This window comes from Vulpes vulpes, chromosome 8, assembly GCF_048418805.1.
Source record: "Vulpes vulpes isolate BD-2025 chromosome 8, VulVul3, whole genome shotgun sequence".
Classification (NCBI taxonomy): domain Eukaryota; kingdom Metazoa; phylum Chordata; class Mammalia; order Carnivora; family Canidae; genus Vulpes; species Vulpes vulpes.
The window spans coordinates 97174531-97181885 of NC_132787.1; the positions used below are offsets into that span (position 1 = coordinate 97174531).

Sequence of the window (7355 nt, forward strand, 5' to 3'; positions counted from 1 at the left end):
TGTTTTTAGATAAGATTAACATTTGAATTAGTAGATTGAGTAAAGCAGATTGTCCTTTCAAATGTGGGATGAGGGCTTCATCTAATCCATTGGAGGCTAGAACTTAATGCCAGCTCCAGCCTGCTGACTGCAGATCCTGGTGCACCTCAGTTTCTATAATCACGTTACCCAATTCTTGATAATAAATTTCTGTGTGTGTGTGTGTGTGTGTGTGTGTGTGTGTGTATTTATACATACAAGCATCCTGTTGGCTCTGCTTCTCTGGAGAAGCTATACTAGGGCTAATACAGTGCCTCCCACAGTGCAAGTGCCCTATAAATGTGAGGGCACAAATGAGGGGGTGATTGAAGCATAATTAGAGTGTTGGGGTACCTCCCAAACTCTCCTCATCCAGCTGGAGGATGCCTTAAAGAGAAACTATGGGGAAAAGTGACATTGTCTTCACTCGGCTGTTATTAGCCTCAGCTGTGCGTGGCGAAGTGCTTTTAAGAGTTTGCAAATCCCTGGACCTCAGACCAATCAGGTGTCTGTGTCTGGGAAGGGGACCCCGGCACCAGTTGGGTTCTTTTAAAGCTCTGCCATGAGTTCGCTACACTCAGAGGTTCCAAAGCCCTGCTGGGGCAGTTTCAGGCTCCTGCTGTGTTCTTTTCCCAAGTGAGTCTCACTGCCTTTGGACTTATCTTGGGGCAGAAAAGCATTATGATGGCACAAACTTTGGAGATCAGTGTAAATTTGCTCCTGATAGACTAGGCCAGGGTACCTCCTAGGACTCAGAAAAACCCAGTGTCTGAATCTTGCTTTGAGTTCATATCCTGCCTGCATTCAAGCTCAGATTCTTGGAGAAGGACCTCCAAGAAGGAGCATTTTCATGCAAAGTGTGAGCAGGCTCTGTGTCAGCTGTCAGGACTAGGAAAGGCAAAGGACCAGGGGTCCTCTGTATGTAGCTGGTGACAATGGGATGTCACAAAGAGTGGGAAGGGGAAGAAAAGTGTCAGCACTGACAGTGCTGTGGTGAGGTGCAGGAGGAACCCAGGGCCCCCGGGGGTGCTTTGGAAAGCCACATTTCAAGCCTGTGTGCAGGAATGACCGGCTGGCCCTGCTGATGCAGATCAAAGCCTTGGGGCGCCTTGGCTGGGGTGGTAGCTGGCCACTGTATTCTGGCCTCCTGGCCGCTCCATAAACTGTCTCTGACAGGGTGGCATCTCCAGCAGGCGGGTGATGCAGAAGGGAACACATGCAGCCGTATTTCAGCCTGGACAGCAGAACTTGAATGGGAGAGCGTGCGTGTCTCCGCCTGAAGTTTCCCTGAAGCTAATTTGTGACCATCTGAATTTATAGCCTTGGAGGACAACAGATTGACCAACTAGACCCATATGTGCTCAGTCCCCAAGACTGCATCTCAGAGAACACGGGGGGGTGGGGGCGGAGGGCGGAGGGCGGAGGGGGAGAGATTTTATTGTGTTCCTGGCAATAGGCGGTGACACGGAATTGGCTAGAACACTGATACCTCAGAATCCCCTCTTTGGCCCAGCAGCCCCAAGATCACCTATCTTCATGAAAGCAACTCTGCTTTGAAGGACTCTGTTTCCTTGTGAGTGGGGAGCGGTCTATCTCTGCTTCTGGATAAGCCTCAGTGCACCCTGTAGGACACAGGGCCTGATTTGTGTACAGGTGGGGTGGTGGCCACCCCAGCAGAACTTGCCTTCCCACAGTCTCTCCTATCTGTCGCCTGCCTCCTGACAGGCCCTACCTGTCTTAAGGCTGGGAGATGACCTCCACTGAGCCCTTCCAGCTCTGCGAGCCAAGAACCAGTCAGTTCACAAACATTCCTGGGGCTCTGTGCTAGCCCTAATTCTAGAATGTTATGAATTACCATTCTTTTTCCCAACAAAGACAGTCTAAAAGGCTTCCCCTCAGGGACAGGTGACAAAGACTTGTTGAGACAAAGGCAGGGCCTGACATCAGCTCCTTTCCTGAGAGAAGATATGCAGCGTCTCAAAGGGGAGTGCATGAAGGCACAGCAGGGGGAGAGAAGGAAATGGGCAGGAAGGGCCCCGTTAGTGGGTCGCAAGTGCCCTGCTTGCTCTCTCATCTCCGTCCTAGACACAGAAGGCAGAGATGCTCCTGGGTATCTCATGTTCTTCCTTGATCACCCCTGTTCAGGAGGCATGTGCGCATGGAATGTGGCCTCCCGGCCTGGGATGGCAAGTGTGTGTGTGTGTGTGTGTGTGTGTGTATACCTGCACACACACACCCTAGGCATAGAGACTCACTGGTAGCAACGTGACACAAATGAGGAGACATGATGAGGTAGGAAGGGTACCTAAGTGGGAGAGAGGACTGATAGGGGCTGAATGTGGCCCACCCCCCAAATCCTTTGTTAAAATCCTTCTCTCCTGGTGTGATGGATTGGGATGTGAGGCTGCTGGGTAGTAATTAGCATGTGATGAGGTCATGAGGGTGGAGCCCGCATGGATGGGGTTAGAGCACTAACTGAGTCACAAGAGGACTTGCTCCTCCCTGCTCGCTGCCATGTGAAGATTTGAGAAGGGGCCCATCTGCAACACAGAGGAGGCTTTCCTCACAGGCTGGCATTCTGATCTGAGACTTCCAGCCTCCAGAACTGTGAGAAATGTTCTTGTTTATATACCACCAGTTTACGGTGGCTGGAACAGACTAAGATAAAAGCTATGTTTTAAGCAACAGCTGTGCCATGAGCAGTGTGGCTTTGGGGGAATTACTTCCCCTCTCTGAGTATAAATTCATTATGCTGGGAAAATGAATAATAACTCCTGCTCCGCTTCCCTCCTTCACATGGTTGTTAGGAGAACAAAAGGGGAGGATATATATGGCACTGTTCCATAGAATCTAAGTTTTCTGAAATATTCAGAAAACATAATCTCTGTGTTTGCTTTTAAAACAAAACACTGCCATGGGGCTGCCTTTTATTTTTTTTTCTTGCTAAAGTTGAGAATGTTCTGTACACATGATTCCAAAATACTGTCAGCTTTCCATTTTAGTTTTGAATTTCTACCTGCCATAATGTTTCTCAACAATGAAACCAGGTTCCTCTTTGTGTGGATTCCTTGGTTTCTTCTCTGCCTACCCTGCTATTTTGTGACCTGGGAAAATGAGCCAGGATGGGGAGAGCAAGGGACTCATCCAGAAATGCTCATGTTGGGGAAAGATCCTGACTCCTGGATAAATGAAGTGTGGATTGCTGGCAAATTTCTTAAGATAATATTTGTGGCAGGAAAAATCATGTTCAGTTAAAAAATTGGCAGCAATTCTCTCACGGAGAGAATTATCTTTTGTTTAGCAAAATACCTTGATGACTTTGAGTACAAAAGGTGAGCTCGCCTCGGGACATGGTTTAGATGCCTTAGACTGGAGGTGGTTTTCAACCTTGCTTGTACATTAGGAACTTTGGAAAAGTATGTGTGCGTGCCCCAGCTCTAGAGCCTCTGATGTGATTGGCCTGGGGTGGGATCTGGCATCACTGTTTTTAAATATCCCGCCCTGTCCTAAAGATTCTAATGTGTAGCCTGGGTTGATTCCTCTGCATCAGAGGTAGACAAGAGGGGCTGAGAAAAGAGTGATAGAATCGGGGAAGAATAGAGAAGAGCTGATAGCTTGATGGGAGATGAGGGAGGGAAAGAAAAGTCAGTTTGGGTGGTGGTGGGCTGGGGTTCTCTGTGCAGAGATGACCAGTGAGGTATTTCCAGTGCCCAGAGGAGCCAGGCACAGTTAACAAAGGAATCCCTGGCATTTAATTTTAGGACACTTGCTTCCCTGTATGTAGTACATACAATACTACCTACCCTGTATCTTCCAGTCCTCAGTGAAAGTCCCATACCCAGCCTAATAGTATGGTGGGGGAAAGGCCAGAACTTAGGCTGGCCCCAGTGATGAACAAAAAAAATCCAACACCTGCAGGAGATAAAAATTGGAGAAGGGATTGGAAATCCAGCGAGAGTGGGAAATTGGAGCTAGGAGGGAACGAGGACAAAATAGCCTCCCTACAAATCCTCTGGGATATTGGGAAGGATGCTTGGTTTCCTACCGTTTGTGGGCTAGGGATTCAAGGCAATTTTATTTAAATCTCAGTGGATCGTGCCTCAGCTGCTGGAGGACATGAAGACTTTACAAACAGCTGACACTTGAGCCAAAGAATAATAAATAATTCACCACCTTCCACTCTTTCCACCGCACACACTCCATGTGTGGAATATTTTACAGTGATCACAGTTCATTCGCATTCATCTCTCTTTGAGCTTTCCAACAGGCCTGAGAGATGAGGAAGGAAGGAATTTGTCACATGTGATCGCGAGAAAAGGGGATTCTCAGCAGCCTTAGTTTGCGTCCAGCAAGTTCCAGGAGTGGTGGGGCTTGAAGCATCACTCGTGGTTCTGACTTGGTGTTCAGCCCACCATCTCGGCTTCAGTTTGGGTCTCCAAGAGCTTTGGCCTCACAGGGGGAACCTTCTTGTGCCTTTACACTCTTTTGTTTTTAGACAACACAAGCTCTAGATCTAACATTTACCTTAATCTCTTCCCCCTCTGCCATCTTTTCTCACCTCTCTTTTCTCTCTCCCCTTTCCCCATCTTCTCATCCCCATCTGCCTACTGTTTCTTTAGCCGTACTCTCATTCCAGAGACTTCTAGCTTCGCCTAGCTGTGGTCATGCACGGATTCCACCTATGCGTGTTTTCAAGCCCTTTCTTATTATTTGGCCTTCTGTGTTTATCTGATTCCAGGATGAGTCAAATGTGCTTACCAGCAAGGATTGCAGAATCCTTGGGTTTCTAACCGGGAAACGGTGGCCCTGCCTATCTGGGAGGAACTTCCTGGCTTTGCTCACGGACCTCCGCAAGTTGATGTTACACTCTTTCTCAGCAGCTAGAGAGGACTGAATATATTGACTGGCTTTAACTGACCTTTGCTCTAGATTTAGAAGAGAGGCAGGGTGACCTGTTTCTCCCACATGGAAGCAAACGGTGGAATGCATTTTATGCTCAGGTGTTTGCCATATAGCTTGATACAAAACCATGTCCTGGAAAACTATAAGCCAATCTAATTTATAGAAATAAACTGAGTGAGAATCATTATTTTTTATTGGTACCACTTAATGTGAAGAAAATGCACATTTTCCAAAAATATGGAAAAAACGTTCCATTTGCCTTATTGGGTCCAAATGTTAGGTTTAAATTATTTTACTATGCAAACTTTCTTTCATATCTTGGCAGTAGTGATTTCCATTTTTATTCCTTTGGTATCCATAATCTTATGAGAATCAAAAACATATGCTTTGAGATCACTGGACAGCTCCTCCTCCCACATTTTAAAAATGCACAAGGAAGGTTATTGCTCTGGTAGCAAAAATAACAGGAACGCTATGGGAGAAAATTATGAGGACATCGAGGCTGAATGGGAAAGAGGTTCAAAAGGTGCATTCTGGTTTTCATGCTTTTGATTTGCAAGTCATTAAGCTGGAAGAGCCCCTGCCTCCTGCTGACTGCCACTAGGAATGTGATTTTTTTCTTCTCTAATAGAGGATTGCTTATTCAATGCTCCAGGTTTGCAATATTGGAGAATAGGGGATCTGGCTTTCCTAGTGCTTCTTGAGATGGGGTGCTTGTTGTCCTGAGGAGTAGGCTGAGAGTGGATGGATTTCTGGCCTCCCTTTGTCTGCAGGAGGAGGGTGCATTTGGTAGGGAGGCAGAAGAATCACACAAGTTTCAGTCTCAGGAATTTCAGGCTGACAGAAGCTAGTGAAGAGGTGAGTGCATTGTGTTTGCTTCTGAAAAAAAAAATATTAGAAAAAAATTGAGGAGAGTCAGATACTGAAATGGGATGAAAGGGTCTTTTGCAGCCAGCATGGAGAGCAATGGGCATCTTTCAGGACAACTGGCACAGGCACTTCAAGACTGGGGGCAAGAGAAAGCCCTACCACAAGAACCAGAAGTATGAGCTGGGATGCCGTGCTGCCAACACGAAGATTGGCCCCCTCCACATACACACAGTCCATGTTTGGGGAGGCAATAAACACAATAAGAGGCACTGTGCCTTGAGGGAACTTCTCCTGAGATTCCAAGTGTCATATGCACAAAACAAGGATTGTTGATGCTGTCTACGATGCTTCCCACGACGAACTGGTCCACACCACGGCCCTAGTGAAGAACTGGATCGTGCTCATGGATAGCCCTCGGTCCCCACAGTGTAGGAGCCCCACCCTGCACTGCCTCCCCCCTGGGGGCACAAGAAGGGGGCCATGCTGGCTGCCTAGGAGGAAGAGATTTTAAACAAAAAAACGATCAAAGAAAATTCAGAATATGATGAAAGGAAAAAGAATGCCAAAATCAGCAGTCTTCTGGAGGAACGGTTCCAGCACGGCCAGCTTTTGGCATGCATGGCTTTGAGACAGGGTCAGTGTGGCCGAGCAGATGGCTACGTGCTAGAGGGCAAGGAGCTCGAGTTCCATCAGTGGAAAATCAAAGTCCAGCAAGGCAAATAAACCTTCCTCTCATCTATCTTCGGTCATGTAATAAAGGTGTTTATTGTTAAAAAAATAAACAAAATGTAATGAAAGGAAAGTGGGAAGGGTGTCAGTGGAGAATGGGAAGGGCAGATGAGAGGCTCAGTGTCCTTCAGGGGTAAGAGGACAAAGGCCCTGGCGGCCTTGCCCCATGAACTGGGTCATAGTCCAGACCTGGCATCGGCACGTTAGAGAATGCTCACTGGCTGCTCAATCAGCCAAAACTCTTGTTTCCAGAAATAAACCATGTCATTCTCTGCCTTCTTCTTTGTCTTTGCCATGTTTGTCCTCCTTGGGACTTTGGCCTTGCTCAGTGTACACAGCTGTATACTTCCAGGTTTCCTCTGTCCATGAATCAGTGATAAGTGAACACGCGTTTTAACTCACAGGTCAATTCTTGGATTTCTGTAGCGTACTTGCTACTCTTTATCCTCAACGACAATGACCCATTAGAATGTTCTCCCCTGGTCCATTAAAAAAACTCACTCTTTTTTCACAGTTGACGCAAGCATCTTATTCTCTATGAAACCCTACCTGATCTCCCAAAGCCAAGCTATTTTGTTTCTTTTCTGAGGTCCCCTATACCTGGGGGGTACACAATAATTATTGCTTTCATTCCTCTGTATCACACTTTTCTTTCTACAGGTCTGGGAACTCTGCTAAATGTAAACTCCTTGAGGGCAGGAACTGCCTTAATTACCCCGACTTTCCAAACATTTCAGTCCCTGGCACATAATAGGTGTTTAGTAAATGTTTCTGAATGGATGACTGAATGAATGACATTCATTCACGAAGCCCTGATTGGTTGCAAGGATGAGTAA

The 7355-nt window shown here is 46.9% G+C and overlaps 1 pseudogene; it reads left to right on the forward strand.

Moving 5' to 3' along the window:
• Nucleotides 1-5886: 5886 nt before the first annotated feature.
• Nucleotides 5887-6513, forward strand: LOC112932099 (small ribosomal subunit protein eS8 pseudogene; annotated as a pseudogene).
• The last annotated feature ends 842 nt before the right edge of the window (nt 6514-7355 follow it).